This window comes from Pteropus vampyrus, unplaced genomic scaffold (genome assembly GCF_000151845.1).
Source record: "Pteropus vampyrus isolate Shadow unplaced genomic scaffold, Pvam_2.0 Scaffold33, whole genome shotgun sequence".
Classification (NCBI taxonomy): Eukaryota; Metazoa; Chordata; class Mammalia; order Chiroptera; family Pteropodidae; genus Pteropus; species Pteropus vampyrus.
The window spans coordinates 2,392,381-2,415,240 of NW_011888814.1; positions in this window are offsets into that span (position 1 = coordinate 2,392,381).

Genomic DNA, 22,860 nt, shown 5'->3' on the forward strand with positions numbered 1-22,860 from the left:
CCCTGGGTTGAAGAGGACGGATGCGTGTGTGAGGGTGGAGGATGAGCTAGTCCTGGTCCAGCCAGTATAACAACAGTTCTTTTAATAGGTTCATGATCAGAGTGGTTTGGGATCCCAGTATCTTCCTATACAACTTTTTCATTTGAGTTCTCGATTAGCTTCCCAGGGCAAACTTCCTTTGGAGCAAGATTGAAGGTACCACAACCAACAGAAATCAACTCTCTTTATGAGTAATTACAGAGTAATTACGTTCAAAGCTCTAAAATTGAAATGCCTTTCCTTACTCTCCTCTTTTCAAATTGAATTCATGGGACTAGGACCACTGTTGAGAGAAATTCCTCTCTGCTCCCAAAGCCCTGTTTCAATTTCAGCCTGTCTAGAAATCACATCTCTTCCAGCAGGTAAATAAAGCCTTTGGGGCACCTATGTAGGTGTGAGATGATTATCAGGAGACAAAAAGCTGTTCGATCACCAGTGAACACGATGGGCTGGGCTACACAATGCGGAAGGTCCATTCCCAACCTTCCTTACAACATTTAGCATCTTCTTTTTTGTTATTATCTTTAATTGTTCCATCCTAGTCAAAAACATATCCAAAATAATTGTATGAGTTGCTTTTTACACGAAAAAGTACAGAGGTGCTGAATTAAATAACACTATTTATTCTTTCTGCATGTTGTGAGAAAAAAAATATATATTGCTGATTTAAACTCTCCTCATTTCAAATTCATTATTTTGTTTTCTCCCTCTTCTCTGAGTTAAAAGGGTTTAGAATGAGAAGTGATAGAACATTGATGTGTCACATGAAACTTTCCCTTTTCCACTCAGCACTAATGAAAATATTTGCCTTCTACTTGACTAACAGGTCTTTTCTTTAAAACTTGCTGAACTTGTTTTTTAACTCAGTAACATTAGTACAGACCATAACAGGGATGCTTTAGATTTTCATCTCTTTCATTCCTTAGGAAAAAAAGAAAAAAATACCCAAGCTTACAGACTAAAAAAGGAGAATGGCAAAAGCTTCTTAGTTCATAAAGTAATCATTTTTAAACTCTCATTAGCTTGTTATATTATTCCTTTCCATTAAATACCAACCAAAAAAATCTCTTATCACAGACATATTATGAGTAAATTGTTAATATGATTTTATATTATTTAATAACAATGTGGAAAGTACAGATAGAAATGATCATTCATCATTAACAGGTGTGTAGTGCTTTAGAATTTTAACAGAAACGTTTGCTCATTAGGCTAACTCACACTGAACAGAGGGAGTATGCAAGTCTTTTATAACCTAAAAAATCTCAATTCTATCTGTAAATGCCCTTCTGTAAAACTACCCATGCAATTTAAAAAAAGTAAGACATAAAAGTATATACAGTCAGCATAAGAATATTTTAAACTATTATATCTACTCAACAAAATTATTCCACTGTTGCTAAATAAATAGTCATCAAATTACTACCCAGAAGAGTCAGCAGCTGCTTCTATTTAAGGCTTTTATATATGTTTGTCCCCTCCCTACTTCACCAGTTAACCCAGGAAAAAAGGCAGTGGGATTAATTTCAAGAGCTCTTTCTCCCTATAGGGCACTGGGAAATGATGGAATGGGGAGCAGCTGCATTTCCTGAGCCATTCTGTCTCTTCTAGTTATTTTTCTTCCTTTTCTTTCACTCTAACAATCTCTCCCTTCCTTTCTACAATCTCAATTAGTTCTTGGGCTTTAAATCACATTTATATCTTGATTCCTATAAATACATCTCTAGCCCAGACTCCCTCTACTGGGAACTCCAAATTCTAGTATCCAACCTACAGGTTATCTCAAGCTTCGTGTATGAAAAATGGAACTCTCAGGAATGGAATACCACACCATTTCTCAATTAGTAAGTGGAATCACCATTCGCTCATTTTTCAACCAGAAACCTAGATTTTATTCTTGAGTCATCCTTTTCTCTTACGTCTACACTGCATTCAGTCTAATGGAAAGTTCTAAAAATTCTACTGAAATATACACATCAAATCTATCCCGTTCTCTGTCTCCATTATCACCAACCTAAGTCAAGAAAATTACAGTCTTTCAGTTAAACTCATATTTTTATGAACAAATTTTTATTACTTTCATAATTTTTATAACAATTGGTTTTATTAATTTTGTAGATTGTTACAGGGATTAATCAGAAGGATTTTTGCAACTGAAATCAGAAATTATGCTCTTCTGAAATTGCTTTCTCTCTGTTTTTCTGACCAAATCTATCATCAAAAGACTTTTGGGGTAATTCTTAAGCCATCCTAAATAATATTTATATTTAAACTGCATTTTTATGTACACTTGAAATTAATCACAAGGAATAGTGCAGCATTTATACAAAAATGGCACATGCTTCTCAGAGGAATTTGATTTTCCTCATAGTTGTGAGTAGTTCTTAGAGTTCCATCGAGAGCCTTTACTTGCTCCAAAATTGCAATACCATGCATCCAGCTTCTATTGACAATTCACTGGCATTTCCAACACAGTAGGCCTAAAACTAAACTCTTCGACAGCCCCAGGCTGAATCAAGTGCCTCTCATTGATGTTACCACAACCCCTTATGTAACCTCTTTTAACACGTAAATTGTGTATCATAATTATTTGTTTGTCTCCATTAGACTGTAACCTCCTTAAAAATAGTCTCTAATGTTCATCTCCTCAGTGTCTAAAAATGTTTTATAAGCATTTTGTAAACATATTTTTCAAATTAAAAAAAAAATACTCTAAGTCTACGGCCATTCTAGTACCCAACCTACAGGTTATCTCAAGCTTCGTGTATGCAAAATGGAACTCTCAGGGATGGAATAGCACACTACCCTGAACAAGCCTGATCCCGTCTGATCTCGGAAGCTAGGCAGGGTCGGACCTGGTTAGTACTTGGATGGGAGAGACCAGGTGCTTTAGGCATAAAAATTTTTTTAAAAATAAGGGATTGTAAACTGACAAGGTCCTTGCAATCTGTGAGGTCAACCAAGGGTTGCCTCGCCTAAAAATTGTTTTTTTAATTGCTCTAAAATAATACAACAATAAGTTTCACCCAATCAATCTGCATGATGATAAAAAGTGTAACTAACTCTTGAAGGCAATTTAAAGTTAGTCAATCATCATATATTTTAATGCCTAAAGGATTCCATCTCCTCTAGGATGGATTGGAAAGAGTTCAATGGAACGAACAGTTTGTCAACTGGGCAATTTTGACTTTTGGCAAACCAAACAGAAGATATCAACAAAGTGTATTTGGGATGATAGTAAAGTATTTGATTTCGATGTTCTTTACTTCATGGAATTTGTCATCAATTTACTTTTGTTGTTCATTAGATCCATTCTTGCTATTCTAGTTAAAAGGTGTCTTCAGATGTACAAAGACTTCATTGAAAAATAATGAAATTCAGTAAGGCTGTCAATGGAGGAGATCTTTTCTCTTTTATATAACTCTCTAAAAAATCCTCACTCTTTTTGCATCCAAAAATTGTTAGCATTTTTTCTCTCTCTGCCACTCTCTCTCTCCTATACATCATCCTATTTGATTCTTTTAATATTGTGTAGAGTTGGAGCCTGATATAAAATGCCACTGTCAGAATTTCATCAACAATAGTGTGTAGAAGACAACCTTTTTTTTTTTCATAATTTCCACAAGTATTTCAAAGTCTGATATTTTACCTCAATTAATCATGGGGGGAGGAGAAACATCCACTGGCTATATGAGCAAAACTAACACATGGGCATGTAGCTGGTGAATGAAGGAGACCTTTAGGAATTAAGTAGGCAGCCCAAATTGTTGGGCTTAGGGATTTTTCTCACTCTAATGGGGTATAGGATCTGTGATCTCTGGGAGACTGTACGAGGCCAGCGTTTCAACCCATGAAGTCTGAAGAGTTCTTGCAGGGTATCATTTACACTATGCAGATCAGCGCTTAACATTGCACAAGGGTCTTTGGAGCCTCCATTTGGCAGCCAGCCATGATTCACTGCAGCAGCATATTGTCAAGGCAGCTGCTCCTTTAACCACACACATACACGTATACTCAACCCGCTGAAGAAATTAACCCTTCCTCACCTACAAGCACGTATACAGCCTTAAGACTGTGCTACCCGTAAGACGCGCTACCCATAAGAATCACATCTGATTCATTGAAGGTCAGTTGTATGCCAACTCTCTTTATATAATATCTCTAAGCTTTACAGCAACCCTATAGGATAAATATTCTGATCTCCAATTTACAGATAAGAAAATTAAAAAGTTGAATGTCTTGCTCAAGGACTCAGACTTGTGTAAGCCTGAACTGTAGTTCTAATCAAGATCTTTCTGGTTCCCACACCCTCTTGCCATGATAAATAGTGATCTATTTATGCATCACTATTTATGCTAGGGCCTACAGAAGGGGCAAACACTCTTTTGAAAAGCAAACTCATGAAGTCATTAAGAATTCAGGTAAATTCTATTATCAAAGTTACAAGCCTTGATTATATCTTCATTATAACCAGAGATGATTTGCTTGAGAACCATGAAAACCTGTAATTACTTAAAGTATGTGCCTTAATCTCAATGATATGTTGTATTTTAAATATTTGACATTTTAGGAAATAACTTATTTTAATAAAGCACTAAAAAAGTTGTAGAAGTACCAAAAAAGGAAATGGGGTCAGAATGTAGTAGATTAAAAGTCAGTTTTCCACCTCCCAAAGGGCCATCATCCTAGGTTGGCATCCTCTGGGGAACTTACCATGGCCTAATCTAGATAGTGGCCACAACTTCTTGATATTAGAAGCTTGATTTGTGCCTGATACTAAGAGCGATTCCTGTTAAAGGAGAGTTTCGTTTTCTCCAGACTGGTTTTTACATGGGGGAAAAAAAATTAATAGATTGTTAGTTTTTAAAATATTCAATTTATTAGTTATAAGTACAAAGGGATTACTTCTTCTTTATAGTTTTCAGTTCTTTTTATTAACCTTTTTATGCCATGTATAAAACTAGCAAATTTTCAGTCACTTTAAAAGTGGCCTTCAATTACTATCTGGAACCAGTTAGAAACCTCGTTAATTAAACTTCTTTTAACATTTTAAATTTCATTAATACATTTAATATACTCAATTATTTTGCATGCACATGTAAATTTTCTAACAAATCTCAAGTATTTAAGCAATACTTATAAAATTAATAAATGAAACTAAAAACGGTTTCGTTTTCTTAAATCTTGTGATATTATATATAAAATTATTTTCAGTCTAGACACACAATCCTAAATCAGTTCTCAATTAGACATTTTAAAATGGTGTTACAAGGTTGACCTATTATTTTAACAGATTAACCATTCTTATGTATTACTGATACTTAATGTAGCAAGATGCACACATTAATTAATGTCAAAATGTTATTACATTTTGGTTCTCCTAAACATTTCTACAATTAATTCTAATCTTCCCAGTTACGAAAAAATCCTCTTCCACAGGGAAGGAACATCCTGACCCCTGTAGATTATAGCAGACTATATGAAGGACTTCAAAAGCGAAAGGAAAAACTTCACATGGCTCCTATCCATTAGAAGGGAATCACATCAGTATCTAATATTTAAGTTAGGTTAGAATCTGTAACTCCCACCCAGGCGGCCACAAATATTTCTTAATTGGATTTTGCTTTCCTTGGTTTTGTTTTCCTTAGTTCTTAAGACAAGTAAATGTATTTACATATAAGTGTAAAGACATTTGAATATAAGGCAATATTATATTTTCTCACATTAACCGAACCACCCAACTCTTCCCAGTTTTAAAATATTGTATTGAATTCTGAATGTCTTGGAGCTTTGTCTGACTATTTTGCTTACAACTTTCAAGGTCATTCTATTGACAGATTCATCTCTTAAGGGCAGATGAACATTAATAATCAGGCTTACAAAAGTAAAGTATCAAAACAGAATGTCCGTGTATTAATTTACAAAAAGAAATACAACTGGTAAGGAAGCCAGGCACTAAAAATTTTCTGGTACACACATTATTTTTATACAAACAGACTTCTTCATAAAGAAGCAAGTTGTCATCTGAAAGCTACTTGGTGAGTATGGAATCAGAACAAGAGGAATTAAATATATGATTTTAATAATTAATGACATTAGCATGAGACATTCCGATATACCTGCCAGGGTTTAGAAGAGCCTAATAGATAACATCCCTTCGACTGAAAATTTGGTACTAACTAAAGACAAATATGGAGTCAAACAGATGGAGCTGAAAATGTCAGTTTTATTACTGACAAAGTCTAGATTAGAGACACAGCTTGCAACTTGTGCACTTAATAAAATTTCTTCATTGAATAAGACCAACTGACATTGTCACTGGTACAGCTGCTCAATCTCAGTTATCCCCACTGCCAGGCTGACTACAGGGAAGTAGAGAGCTAAAATGCGTGTATCCTGTGGGAGAGCTAGTTTCCAAAGAGGGGAGAGAGACAGACAGAGACAGAGACAGAGACAGAGAGAAGGGAAAAGAGTGACATCTTTCTCTTCCAAATTTCACTTGTAAGATATTTCTCCTTCTGTAGGAAAGAGTGAATAGGAGAAAGAAAGGTTAGGATAATGATCTGGTTGAAAAATAGGTACTATTTTTTTAATTGTCAAAGAAAAATACAGTCACGTAAATATCGAAAGCTCAAACTTATGGGTAATTTGGGGATTTAAAAAAATAAAGTTTCTTCAACAAACTTAAAAGGACAATGAAATTAAACTGCCACAAAGCGGGAATAGGAATTATTGCACATGTTACTAATGTTCCTTACCCAGCATCGGCTTTCCAGACAGGTGACAAGAATGCCAGCTGCCCACTATTCAGGCCACTTCTTATATCCCATGTATGACCTGTGTCAAAAATTCCTCCAATAAGGATTCATCCTTTTGGGTTCAAAACCTCTATTAAAGTGCCAGCTCTCAGAATACGAGCTAAATATTAGCAAATATCTTGGCCTGAATTTGCTAAAAACTAGGATAAAACTTGACATTTGAGGAGAGAAGTACACCAGAAGAAATCTACCAGAAGCCAGAAGTATGTCATTAAAATGGAAAACACAACAGTCTAACTTTTCTTATTTTCTGTTTTTTAATGCACCATCTCTACCAATAATAAGACAAGTCACGTCAACTAGCTAGGAGATAAAATGTAAGGATACAGAGGCATTTCTAATAAATTTTAAAAATTTAATGACCTGGCCAGAGCGGAGAGTAACAAAGGATTCTCAATATAATAATATGTGAAAGCTAGATGTAACTTTCAATAAATAGGAACAAATATATGCTACCTATTATAAATTATTGATCATATTTATGCCTAATGTTTTATAACATTTTCCCTGGGGTGCTATTGTTTATTCATATTAATCAAAAATAACCTGAAGTTAATGCCAAATACCCTATGAAAATACTGCAAAGGAAGGACATTACTTACCAGATTACTTCTGCTTCTGCTCAAAAGAGTTTGAAAGCTTTATATCTCTCAGTGGCATATTTCATTTTAAGCGGCCTCATCTACTTTCATCTCTGTGCTATGTATAGCATGCTGAACTATCTTCATAAGATCAAAGGGAAATTCACTGTACTTTATTTACAAAGGCAAATTTAATGGGTAACCAAGGTATTTATTTTACTAAACCGACTAGTCCCTTTGATCTACTATCTTCACTGATCCGTAGACCACGCTCAAATGTGGAGAAGGCTTCCTTGAATCTGGAAAATGTTCTTGGCCTATTGGTGCACTTTCTTTGAACTGCATGCCATGGATTTCACTATGCTCCAAGAGCACAACAGAGGTTTCTTCAGGACACATGAGAGCTAAAATCCCCTAGAAAACAAAAACCAAAACAAATGAAAGCTACACCAACACTGCAAAATTGAAAACACTTTCTCTCAATATCAACAGGTAAGAATAACTCAACCCACAATACATGACTATCATATTAGTACTTTTTAACACTGAGTGACCCACTTATCTGTGTTTATCTGACTATGGAATGACAATGTACAATATTCATTCGTACATTGATTTAAATGGAAAATGTGTTGTTCTGTGTGTTCCATTCATATAAATGTGCAAGTGCATATATGTGAAGTGAAGCGATGTAATGGAAAGGATATAGACTTAGAAGTTTTGCATTCCAAAGCACCATATAGGAACAGGTTGATTTTGCCAAAGTTGTTAATGTCTCTGAATCTCAGATTCCTCATCTGCAAACTAAGTCTCTTTTTGTAATAGGCATCAATACTGCTCACTAGAATTTCTGGTTCTCATGCTTTGAGGCACATGAGGAATTGTATTCTCCTGCCCATTAATGTTACTCATGGTACTGTAACTTGATTTGACCAATGAAATGTGAGTGGAAGTATTATGTCACTTCTTGTAAGAAGCATTGATCAGCATTATGAAATTTACAGAAGCATCTTATTTTTCTGAGACAGTCTTGGATGCATATGTTGATATGATGTGGAGTTACAAGTCTGAGCTACTACATGTACAAGTGCTGCCTTTAAGAATTACCTGGATCTAAAATCTTGCTGTTTTAAGCCACTGAGAATTGATACCACAAGGTAAAATACGTTATCCCGACAGAGCATCCTTGTGGGACTAGTGAAAGGATTAAGTGGAATAATATAAATAAAACACTGAGCTGATGCTTAGAACATATTGATTAATACATGCGGGTCCTTTTCCTTCTCTTTCTAATCTTGTGAATTTACAAAAAAGTGAGTCTGCTGTTACAAGCTTATAAGAATATGAAGTCAATAAAGTTTTCCCCACACTCCTTCCATTCTTTCCTATTACCTTTGCACCTCTCCTGCCTCTTTCTCAGGCTCCTAAAAGCCAGCTATTATAAAAAAAAAAAAAAGACATTAAAAAAGTATTTTATAACCATTTCCTCATTCTTCACAGTAGCAGTCGCAAGAAAGAGAATTTAAAGATTGTTTTAAATTACCTGGAATTGCTTTTTTAGTCCCCCTGAAGCTGCAAAGATAGTCTTTTCTGTATCACCTTCCTTTGATGCTATCACCTTTACCTATTTCCCAAGAATCATGGCAGTTCTGAAGAGTATTTTTCGTTATGTTTACTTCAAGGTCACTATTTCCCTTGGTCTAATTGGCCTGAGAGTTATCTAATTTCTGTTTAACTTATCTTGGTCTTAAATTGGTTTTCTTAAATTTACTACCAAACCTAGAAAATGGAAATATACAGAAATAGAACAAAACAATTTTTCTAGTTCAGTGGATGCAAGAAATGGCACTGAATATATTTAATATCATTAATGGCTAATGTATATAGACCACTGACTTTGTGCCACACACTTTGCTAAGTACTTTGCAAGCAACCCTTTAATGATCTTCACAATCCTACAAAGTAATCAATGAAATCAAGAATGTTGAAACTAATGAGTTTAGAGAAACTAACTCACCCCCATCTCTAGCTAGTAATGAGTGGAGCAGAGACAACTGCACAAGCAGTTTGACTGCAAAGCCCATATTCTTAACTAATTCCCAATACTTTTACTATATGATTTATAGTCTTCCATCAAATCAGTTACCATGTCATATGGTCATAGAGCAGATCATTTCAAATTGGTTTCTTATATACCAAGCTCCATTTTCAATCCCCACTAGATAACTCAATTATATCTCATATTCCTCCATAATAAATAGAATGCTTACATCTGCATAGAGGAATATCACATACAGAGAATAGTCGTGTTTGTAAATTTCCTGGAAATAAGAGGGAGGAAAAAGAAGAGGTGTTTTGATTTTCTCTTTGTCATCCAGGGCTCAACTAATGATTATTTGTTTATTCACTCTTGGGTTATTCACCAAAAACATTTATAAGGAGATATTTTCAATCTATATTTATTGAATTATTGAATATGTTTTGTATAGAAGATGCCATAGCAGGGATATGTGTGAAACACAGAGGTCTGATCCTTTGCCTCCACAACTCAGTTTCAGAAGGGGAAACAGTTGAAATGTACATTAGATTTGTGTTGTTGCTATGGTCTCTTGGAGTGACAAGGAAGAGAATAATACTGTTCTAGTTTCCCTCCCCCACCCCACCCCAGAAAACTTTAATTTCATTCCGTATTTAAGTTAATTAAAACTGCTACGGAAAATTATCGTTAGTGCCTTCTGTTCTCATCCTTTCTGAAGAGGAAAGGAAAGAGAAGACATACGTTACTTGCTAATCTCACCATTAATTTTTTTAGAGTAAGGAAACTGCTTAGAATACCTCGGAAGTTCTGAGGTAGAAAGGATATTTTACATGTAATGCACTGAGAGTGGAGGGATTGAGGAGCAATTGAATTGTTAGAAGTGTGGTTTTCCAGGTTAACAAACAATACTGCTTTAAAATGGCAACTAGCTTCACATATGTATGAGAAATAAAGGCTTCTCAATTTGTGCACATATGTATTCATGGGAATTTTCTAGAACAAAATTTCTTGAAAGTCTGTCATTCACTTGACTTCATTGTAAAATACTGTCTAATTCTACAAACAGATTATGAAAGAAAAATATTTGGGGCTAAAATGTGCTAAATAGTTTCATGTAATTTAATATGGATGAATGCATGTTCATCCGGATTTAAGTATACATGCAGAGTCAAAAAGAATTTGAGAAGACATCTAGTTCATACCATGCCTCTAGGTAGGGGAGTCCTTAAATTATCAAAAGCTGATGATTATTAAAAACTTTTTCTTGATTAACCTTGTGAATTGCTGCAGAGAGAAGAGCTAGAGATGGAATGGTAAATAAGCTGATGTTTCCTCAGACAGCAATTTTAAATTTGATTAAATGTAAATTATAACAGTGCTAATTATAACACTAATATATCAACTGAAGCATGCAAAAGTTATAGAAAGATAAAAGATACATTACCCCATATTTTAAATACCTTTCCACACACCTAACAGAGATATCCTGCATTTCCATATGGTCATGGTCATATAAACCAATGCATATACATATTCTCTCTCTCTCTCTCTCTCTCCCCACCTCTCTTTCTATCTCTCTCTTTCTCTCTCTCTCTCACACAGTTTTTCTTTATTGTTTTACAAAAATAAAAATACATCATATGCATTCTTCTGAGTCAACAAATATAAATCAAATTAATACTTTTGAAGAGCTACATTGCATGGATGTATTAAAATTTATTTACCCATTCTTTCTAATACCACTCAATATTTTTAGAATTTTTACCACTAAAAATGTTTTAATAAATATTCTTATGTGCAAATATTTACAAACTGTTTATTTCTGTATAATAAATTTCTTGAGGTGATTTCAGTTTTATAACTATTTTGTGTAATAAATATTCCCAATGTTAATTTCAGCTCTGTGGACTTTGTAGATCTCTAAATAATTCACCTTAGCTAGTTTGCCTATAAGTATTTCTCTTAATGATCAATTCGTCTAAAACAAAGCTAGATTGAGGCACACAGTATACCATGTAAGGTCTTGATTTGGTTCCCTTTCTTTAAATATTTGTTCAATATTAATTTTATGGGAGAAAATAATTTTTGACTAATGATAATTAAATACCAACTTTAGTTTCTAAACAAAGATGTTTTATATATCCTGAATATATCCTAAATATCACAAAACATCTTAATTTTTTTGTGCCTCTCTTTCATTTCTAAATTTTTTCCTCATCATTCTTTTTTTCCCCATCATTCTTTTAGTCGTATTTTTCTTTCACTGCGAAAGAATTTCTCCAATGTAATCAACTTATCAGGAGGCATTTTAAAGGTTTTAAGCTTAGGTAATAAAATAAATAACTTTTTCCTGGATTTCGTATGTGTCTGAAGAATTAGAGCATAGAGAATTACAATGAAAAAAGGAAAAATATTTAGTAAGTCAAAGATGTGACTTATTAATGTGGGAAATGAAGTAGGGTGAAGTATAATAGGTATACTGATGCTTCTTCCTCGGGGTCTTGCTGTATACATGATTATAAGCACACCGACATTATTTTTTTAGAAAACCATTTATTGAAACCATTATGCACAAAGCACTATGCTAGATAACATGGAGTACCACTTAGCTTAGAAGACACAGACTCGGTGCCATACTTGTGTTACACACATCTAGATAAATGTCTCTTTCATATCCTCACATACTGCTGATTTATTTTAGTCTTAGTCAGCTGTTCTTAGAAAAAGAATGCACTATCTTTCTTTGATTTTATGCATCTCTGATCACTTACATAATCTGAGGACAACTGAATCACAAATGGGTGCTCTAGGCCTAAACCACAGTGGTAAAGTTAAAAAATATCAAAAGTGCCTGTACCTTGATTATAGGTAATATATTGCTTTGTCAGGAAAATATCTCCAAAAAACTATCTATGTTGTGATGTTTTGATAGGAGTGAAATGTTATACTATATACCATTGCCATTTCTATTAATTCATTCTCACTCTAAATGGAGATTTAAGAATGCTGTTAAAAAAAATTTAAAAAAAAACACTAAATGTTTACAGCAGTTTTATATAACTGCCAAAAATTGGAAACAAGCTACATGACCTTTAGCTGATGAATGGATTAACAACCTATGGTATATTCATCAGTGTAATACTACTGAGCTATTCAGAGAAATACACTCTGATGCACATAAAAACATTGATTAATTTCAAATGCATATGTTAAGTAAAAAGAATCTGACTCAAAAAGTTACATAGTGTCTGATTCTATTCATAAGGCATTCTGAAAATGGCAAAACCGTAGGGACAAAAAACAAATTAGTCAGGGGTTTTGTATACCAGAGACTGAGTATGAGGAGAGAGGATAATGACAAAAGGGATAAAAGTGAAATTGGGAGAATGATGGAACTGTGTTGTATCTTGATTGTGGTGCATTTTTTCTAAATACAAAATGGATGGCTTGCATTGTATGTAAATTATACCTCCATAAAAAACAAATACCACCACCAACAAAAAGTATTTTCTGATAACTACAGAACATACTGTGGTTAAGTAGAATATATTAACTCTACCAAAACTTGATGTATGAACTTTTACGGATTTTCTTAAGGTGAAAGATGCAACTATAGTCTGGGACAGAACATTTTTTTGTCATTTAATTCACAAATGCCTACATAAACATGATATAAAGCCCATATGTCTGTCTTAAAAATGTGTGCTTTGTATGGCATAATTAGAAATTGGATGGGCTGGCAGCTGTTAGCATTTGTTCAGTTTTCATTATTTGATATACATGGGAAATAAATCTATTCTTTCATCAGAAGTAGCAAAAAGATTTCAGTTTTATTAAATAATTAGTTTAAGTAATATCTTCCAAACTGGAAACACCAAGCAAAGTTGTGTCATGTTTTTTTAAATGAAGGAATTAATTAAAAATCGTATTTAAATTAAGCATACGTGATGATTTTAATGACATAAAATTCGACTCAATCAGGAAGAACTAATATTAAATACAAACAATTGCTATAAGATGCAAAAGACATATACAAAAAAAAGGCACTCGTTTTATAAATCTGTTAAGAAGAAAGAAATACCATTTTAGAAAGAAGCAATAACATGAAATGAGGACATCAAGAATAGACAATCATAAGAATTTTGGAATTTTTAACACTTTTCTGTCCTTTTTAAACTTTTTTTCCAGCTTTATTGAAATATAATAAACATTAGTTGCTCATATTTGCATTATACAATTAATTGAGTTTTTTTCAATTATAGTTGGCATACAATAATATATTAGTTTCAGTTGTATAGCATAGTGATTAGAGGTTTATATAAGTCACAAAGTGATCATCCCAATAAATCTAGTAACCCTTTCCCCCTACGTATTTATTAAAACATTGTTAACTATTTTCCTTATGCTACACTTTATATCTCCACGTCTATTTTTTAACTATCCATTTGTACTTCTTAATCCCTTTGCCCTTTTTCTCTGTCCTCCCCAACCCCTCAACCCTTCTCATGAGTTTATTTTCATTTTTGTTGTTGTTGTTATTTATTTAGTTCTTTAGATTCCACATATATGGGGAATCATGTGATATTTGTCTTTCTCTGACTTACTTCATTCAGCGCAATACCTTTTAGGTTCTTCAAGGTAATATCTTATTTTAATCCCTTTTTAGTCTGTGTGTGTCTTTTAATCTGAAGTGAGTCTCTTGAAGACAGTATATGTAGGGGTCTTGTTTTCTTATCCATTCAGCCTTCCTGTATTTTGGTTGGAGCACTTAATTCTTTTCCATTTGAGGTATTTGTTGATAGATATGTAGTTATTATCATTCTTTACTCATGTTTTTTGATACATGTTTTTTCTTCTTAAAGAAGTCCCTCCAACAATTCCTGTAATACCGGTTTAGTGATAATAGATTCTTTTAGCTTATTTTTGTCTAGGAAGCTCTTTATCTATCCTTCAACTCTGAATGATAGCTTGGATGGATAAAGTATCCTTGGTAGTAGATCCTAGGTTTTCATCACTTTGAATATTTTGTGCTAAGCCCTCTGTCCTGCGGTTTCTTTTGAGAAATCAGCTGCCTGTCTTATGGATGCTCCCTTCTAAGTAACTAATTGTTTTTCTCTTGCTGCTTTTAAGGTTCTCTCTTTGTATTTAATCTTTGGTATTTTAATTATGATGTGTCTTGGTGTGGGCTTCTTTGGGTTCATCTTTTTTGAGACTCTCTGAGCTTCCTGGGATTGCATGTCTATTTCCTTCACCAGATAAGGGAAGTTTTCCAACATTATTTCTTCAAATAATTCTTCGCCATCTTGCTTTCCTTCCAGTACCCCTATGACACAGATATTTTTACACTTAATAGTGTCTCATAGACTCCTTACATTATTATTATAGTCTCGGCTTCTTTTTTCTTGCCATTCTGATTGTCCTTGTCTTCCCCATCCTCTATATCAGTGGTTGGATCCTCTTCTCTATTCACTCTGTTGATTCCCTTTAATATACTCTTCATCTCAGATAATGTGTTCTTCATTTCTGACTGGTTCCCTTTTATAATTTCCACTTCCATTTTTATGTTTTTTATCTCTGTTAAAGTTCTCACTGAATTTATCTACACTTCTCAAAAGTTCATTGAGCATCGTTATAACCAGTGTTTTGAACTCTACATCTGTTAAATTGCTTGACTCCATTATTTCTGGATCTCTGTTCTGTTCTCTCATATGGTTTCTGCTTCTTTGTCTTCCCATTTTGGCTGCCTTTCTGTGTCTGTTTCTATGTACTAAGCAAAGCTCCTAAATCTCCCGGTCTTATTAGCCTGACTTTGTGTAGTAGGTGTCCAGTGGAACAAGTCCTGAGAGGGGTTCAGCTGTAGGCCAAGTTTAGCCCCAGCCTGTGGCCCTCCAGAGCCACCTGTTAAGATTCAGCAAGAAATCCACAGATGCTGTGCTTATAGTTGCCTCAAGAGGCCAGCTGCCGTCAGCGTGGGTCTTGGAGTTGGCTCAGCAAGGAGCACTGAACTCTCTGAAGATACAACTGGATGTAGCATGAGTAGGGCCTAGAGTTGGGGGAGGTAGAGTTTCAAGGAATCTTCTGGGTGGAGCAACCTCTGTTATCCAGTTTGATGACATCTCAGCTATGGCAGTTCTGCGACTGACACTGGGAGAGGAGAAGAACTCAACAGAGGAAGAATGGATACCATAAGCACTTCTGCTGGGGAGAAAGCCTAGCCTCCGACTCTCGTTCCAACAACTCAGTGTCCCCCTGAAAGTCCCTCATACCCCGCCCCCCAGCAGCTTACTCTGCATTGGTGCTCAGAGAGAGCAAGTCTGTCACTGCAAAAGTTCGCTCGCAGACAGGGCCCCTTTAAGAGGCATCTGTAGCTGCCCACTGCCATAGCTTCTGTCCTACTCAGTCGCTGGGGACCAGGAGGCCTTGCATTTTTTCCTGCTCCTACCTCCTACCATTGCAGGGTGATTTTTTATTTCTCTCTCTGGTTGTAGTGCTTCTTTTCATGTAGACCCCAGGCAACTCCGCTTACTGTTTGTTCCTTGTTTCTGTCACAACTTTGATTTGATCGCAAGAGGGTGAACAAAGCCTCTATCAACCTCACCATTTTCTCCTCCTCCTTTCCTTTTTAAACTGATGTGTGATCCATTGCCAGCCAGGGCCCCAATCCATACACATACAGAGCAGATAATATCAAGTACTGCTCTGAATAATTTGTTTTTATCAAAGCTCCCTTAAAAATACTTTTATGACTTCTCACATAGATATTATTAAAAATAATACTTAGGCATGCATTAATCTTTTTTTTTGAGCATGGTCTTAAGAAAAGTATCAATGGATAACTTAGTTAAATAAAATAAAATATTGCTAGCATGTAGATCTATTCATTATTTATTTCCAGTTGTGACTTTCAAAATATTATACCATCTACTTCTAATGAAAATAGATCTAGTTAAATTATCATGAATCTGTTTTTCATTAGCAAACTGAGTCTAAGGGAATTGCACCAAAATCTAGGATATATAACAAAATGAATATAAATTGAGTCGATTCATAACATTTTCAACTTCTCTAAAAATAAGTTTATAAAGAATGTTAATTCTCATTTTATGACTTTTTAAGCCTACATTTAATTTTCTTTGTTTAGTAACAATCTTTTAATTAAGAAAAGAGACCGCGATATATAAAGTACTAGGAAATTATTCTTAAAGAAACAGTAAAGAATATGATGATCTAGATATTCTGTTTTGTATAACTTTTAAGTTTAGCAAGGTAGTGAAAATAGGATATATGTAAGAGGCTCATTAATGCCATGTTAATCACAGAGAAGAGGGTTAGTCTCTCATTTAGTACTGACTATAATTTAGACCCAAGTAGCTCATGGCTCACTTAAGTAAGTGGAATCAGTGGACCGTCTAAAGTCCTCAACACTTGCAAGTCCTAATATAGCAGCAAAAGTCTGAGGCCTTTACCTCAACACAGGAGGTAAGGGAAAGATACTCATCCATCAGAACAAGGTCTCATACTCAGACTTCACTCAACTTAAGTTGAATGTCATGGTTTCAAACCCTTGCAAGAGGAGGAAAATACTGATGTGGGTTAGCAAAATTCAGTGTAAGAAAACATTATGGATTTCTTAGTAGCATTGCGCTCTACTAGACAGAAGTATGGAAATTATAATTAAATGTCACGGTGGCATTTACTTTTCTTTCCAGAATATTACATAACAAAGAATTTGAAAATGAGGAAAAATGAGAAGGGCAATGAGAAAGTGAAGTTGCCTTAGGAAGCAAAGCTAGAGAAACACACTTCCGTAAGAGGAATGGCTAAGAGGTTATGCTTCTAGTTCAGCTGGACCAAGGTGTCCCCAACCCAACAAGAGTTCTGTTGGGGGAAGATAAACCCTCTGGAGTTTGAGCTGTGTAGTCTCAGGAGGGAGGAAGAGGATCAGTTGTGACACTATATTTGTCCGTCACCAAAGGTTCTAAAAGCTGTGGTGGTGCTGGGGTGTTACCTTGAGCACGACACAGGAGTCAGTTCTTTATCTCTGCCTGAGACTAAGTGGAGAACTAGAACTCTATTTAAAGCTATTTCGTTAATTTTTAATTCTCAAGGTAGAAAATCATCTTGCTGAAAGTGAGTTTTACAATTAAGGCTGAGGCAAAAGATTGCATGTTTGAGGTAGTGTGATGAGTGAAATGGACCTGAACTTGTGGGGCATAGCTCAGGGAAACTTTCTGAAGGGAGCTATTCTGAGAGATCCAGGGGAGAATTAGAAATTTGAGTGTAAAGAAAGGCTCTTGTCAGGGAGAATATGGAGTTCATCTTGGTTGATTTGTCTACACTTATGTAAAAGCAAAAACGTTGGAGAATACATTTCTTTAGCATTTTTCATAGTACAGATCAACTGCTCTCACCATCTTCAAATAGGTTCAATTGTATAAGAGAATTGAAGGCAGAAGAAATTTCCAATGGCAGATTATGTGTTCATAGCATACATCTGAGACATAATTTAGGGAAATTCTTATATCCATTATCGAAAGCCCAAAAAAAGTTTGACAGAGCTCGACTCTGTTGGGGACTAGCGGAAAGGGCAATCCCTAGAGGCGTCCTTGATATTTACCCCTTTGAACCACCCCCCTGGGTCACAGAACAAGGGTGCTGATATAGATAACTTTTCCAATTTAGACTAACAAAGATTGTTTCCATGACTAAACTTTAGTTAGGCAATTCTAAGCTCTTTTTTTCAAATAGACCTCTACTTTTTGGCTTTCATGTTCATCTCTGCATCACCGAATTTTAGCAAGAATACTGCTAAGTTGGTTTGGCCAGAATATTCCATCCTTGATATCTGAGCACCCTCAATATCTAATCCGGTTCCTCATCCTCCAATGTATGATCACCCTGGTCTTCCTTCACTAAGAATTTTTTGGGGGAGTCAGTTTAGCCAGAATCTTCCCTTACTCCTGATATTTCCTCTTCTTAATTTTCTACCCATCAACCTCTAACCTGCTCTTTGGGAAAAAATTCCTGCCTTTCCTTGTTAATTCAGAATTGAGCTCAGTTCTATACCGATGTCTTTTTTCCTTACTGCAATTGTTTTTCTATATAAAATCTGTTTTTACAGCTTTAACTACTGTCCGACTTTGGTTTTTCTTTAACAATACTACTTCTGGTAAGACCACCTAACTAACTAATGAGGAGGCTGCATTACACTAGATGTTGTTGGAGAATAGACCTTGCAAATGACTCTGGGCCAGACCTGACGAGGCACTCCTCCAAATAGTTGCTTCCCCATCAGGGCTCAACCAATGCTAATTCAATGCTGTGGTTCCTTATAGTGTTTTGTGGCATGGAGTCTTTATATATTTGAGATCCAAGTAGTCATAAATACAACCATTGGAAGTTAGGCTCTTTAGCTACAGCTAGATATCTCATCAAACTTACTCAGCTCATACTGCGGCAATATTCAAGTTGCATTTTGACAGGACACCTAAGCCTTCACTAATTATATTTAAACCACATGATCTTTCTCATAATGGCTAAAACCGTGAGGCTTAAACAAGAACTGCCATCAGCTCCTTGGCTTTGGCCAAGGGTAATATGTTATTAATATTTTTAATTGCCACCTTCTTAGTTGTGCCAATAAATAAATCATGTCTATGTGTGTGTGTGTGAGTGTGTGTGTGTAACAGCGAGAGAAAAACAGACATAGATAGAGATGTAGAAGGGGGAGGAAGGGCCTGGGGCACGCAGGCATATCTGTATACATATGTGGCTATTTGTATATTAATGTGTCCGTGCATCTGAAATCTATAACTAGAAGGTGAGATGCAACTCTATGGTTAAGGTGAACAATAAATTTATGAAAAATAAATTTTGGGGAACGGTAATAGTAGCTCCCTAACTGTAGAGGTCAAGTCTTGGAAAATTTCTGTGTAGGAGAATTTATAGTGAAAAAAATAGAATAGAGTAACTGAAGTCAGAAATTAATCAATTAAAACTGTTTTACTTTTACATTCACTACACAAAGCAGAAGAAAAAACTATTATCACTTAGAATAAGATAAATGATGATTGATTAATTAAAGCAAGTAAAAATTCGTTTTGTACTATTATTTTTTGCTTATCGCCTAAATCACTATCAAGGCTCCCTCTCTTTACTGCAGCTTCAACATAATATAAACACAGCTGTGGGGTCAAACTGAGGATTATGTACAAAGCTAAAGTAATTTAAGAGTCATAGTCCATGAAGTCCAGGCTGAGATGGGTAGTGCAATCAGAACACAACCAAAGAGATAATTTTAAAATAATTTAAGCTCTTCACATGTAATTCTTAAAGTCCATGAAGGAGGCATATTTCTACTTCAATACTTAAAATTCTCCTTCGCTCACTCATTAGCTTTTCACTTCCGTGCCCCTCCTTCCAAAATTCCTCTGAAAAACTTCCATGTAAGTCTTAATCCTTAAATAACTCTAGTACCCAAATTGATCTCTTTCAGCCCACATTCCTTCTTCGAACAGTCCATCATAAAAGCCCCAAAGATAAGTGGAACTAGAGAGGACCTTTTTTGGAAATTAGAAGGGTGAAGCCAAAATTTATTTCAGTAGATAAGGGGAGGAGAAAGGTCAGTGTCATTAATCGTTTAATACATTTTCCATCTTACATTGAGAAAATTTTTGTTTCTTTACCCAAATGCTAACGCTTTTCTGATTTGATGGCTTAGAGATGCTGACGTCTACATGCCAATTCCTTCCTCCCTGCTTCCATGTTCTCACATCTCTAGTTCATCTCCATCAGCTCTTTTTTGTACATGATGCAGCTCATTCATGCCTCTACTAAGGACTAAGTTTTCTCCCTTTTAACTTTCTTTATCTTTTCCAACTCTTAATTGCAAAAGAAAATGTTCTTTCTTCTCTATTTGGTTTTCTTTCTTTTTCTATTCCTAACCCTAGTTTTTTCTTTAATTATCAACAAGAGTGATTTGAAAAATCACATACTCTAAAATCCCAAATTGAGTAATTAACACAAAGGTATAACAAATAAATTAACAAATTCTCAAATTTTACCAGAGAAAAATTTTTTATTAGGAAATGACTATTATATTTCTAAGTCTGCCTTAGTTCATACAAGCAAACTCTTAACCAAGAACATGGTTCGTTCAAAGCATTATTGCATTACTTGAACTTGGTTTATACAATTCTCTCTGTGTTTCTGCTGCTCAGTGATTGCAAATGCCCCCCTTACACTCATTGCAACAGCTGCTCCAACATCCTGTTCACAGTGGAGTTGGGTTGCATTGAGGATGACTGAAATGCCAGAAGACTGGCTGTGGTCCAGAACCTTGGCAGTGGTGATATTATCTGGTTGTTTTAGATAAAGTGGGCTTCAATTGATAGTGATGAAATATATTAAGAATAAGATATAGTAATTATGACAGATGAGATCTCGCAAACATGCAACAGGCCACAATCTGCCACTGTTCTTCAAACCTTTAGGAATCTGAAGCTAATGTCACAGACTACTCTGCCTTCCAGCCCAGCCAATTTCGATGGACAGTTCCAGTTACTGCATAATTTCACAATGTGTACTGCCTAAGCATGTATGTAGTAATACTAACCTTAATTCCAATTTGCTCATTGTTCAATACATGAAATGTATCCATGTATCCAATATAAGCTACATTAACCCTTCAGAGTGGTTGTTTAATGCTTAATGAAATAGCCTGAGCTAGTTTTTGCATGATTGTTGCCATGATTTTTTGTCATATGCCCTGAAAACCTGGCCAATACATATTGGATTGTGACCCAAAGAAGAACTGCCCCAGCAACTTCTAAGAACTTTGCCAGTTAGAGAAGCTGTAGTTTGCATAGAGACTGTGATCATATGAATCCCCTTTCTTTTATTTAAGTATAGTCGGTATACAGTATTATATAGTTATATTAGTTTCAGTTGTATAATGTAACGATCTGACATTTTCATACCTCACAATGTGATCATCCCACTGATTCTAGTAATCATCTGTCATCGTGCAAACTTATCATAATACTATCAATTATATTCCCCCTTCACTTTTTTCACCCATCCCCTCTGCGACCATCCCTTCAGTCGCTGTTTCTGAGTCTGTTCTTGTTTGGTTTTGTCTTTTGTTCATTCTGTTGTTTGTTTTTCAGTTTCAACATATAAATAAAACCATACAGTATCTGTTTTTCTCTGTCTGATTTATTTCACTAAGCATAATACCCTCCAGGTATTATGTTATTGTAAATGGCAAAATTTCATTCTTTTTTTTGCTGCATATATTTCCCTTATATATATATACCACATTTATATATACCACATCTTCTTTATCCAGTCATCTTACAATGGATACCTAGGTTGCTTTTATATATTGCCTGTTGTAAGTAATGCTGCAGCGAACATAAGGGTGCATATATCTTTTCAAATTAGTGTTTTTATTTTCTTGAGAAAAATACCTGTAAGTGAAATTACTAGGTCACGTGGTAGATCTGTTTTTAGTTTTCTGAGGAATCTCTACACTGTTTTTCATAGTGGCTGCACCAATTTGCAGTCCCACCAACAGTGCACAAGGGTTCCCTTTTCTCCACATGCTCACCAACACATGTTATTTGTTGATGTTTTGATTATAGCCATTCTGACTTCTGTGAGGTAATATCTCACTGAGCTTTTCACTTTCATTTCTCTCATGGTTAATGATGTTGAGCATTTTTTCATATGTCTGTTGGCTATTTGTATATCTTCTTTGGAGGAATGTCTTTTCACGTCTTCTGTCCATTTTTTGAATGGATCGTTTATTTTTTTGTTATTGAGTTTATAAGTTTCTTATATGTTTTGAATATCAATCCTTTATCAGTTATATCATCTATGAATATATCCTTCCATTCAGTAGGTTTTTTTGTTTTGTTTTGTTGATGGTTTCCTTGGTTGCGCAGGAGATTTTTATTTTGATAAAATCTCATTTATTTATTTTTGCTTTTGTTTCCCTTGCTCAAGGAGACATATTCAAAACAATATTACTCAGGCCCATGGCAAATAGTTTACTACCCTATGTTTTCATCTAAGAGCTTTATAGTTTCAGGCCTTAAGTTTAAGTCTTCAATTCATTTTGAGTTTATTTTCATATGTGGTATAGAAGAGTGGTCTAGTTTCATTTTTTTGCATGTGTCTGTCCAATTTTCCCAAGATCATTTGTTAAAGATGCTATCATTTTTCCATAGTATTTTCTTGCCTCCTTTGTCATATATTAGTTGACCATGTAAGTGAGGGCTTATTTCTGGGCCTTCTATTCTGTTTCATTGATCTATGTGTTTGTTTTTGTCTCATTACCATGCTGCTTTTATAAGACTTCCTTTTTTTGAGAAAATGAATG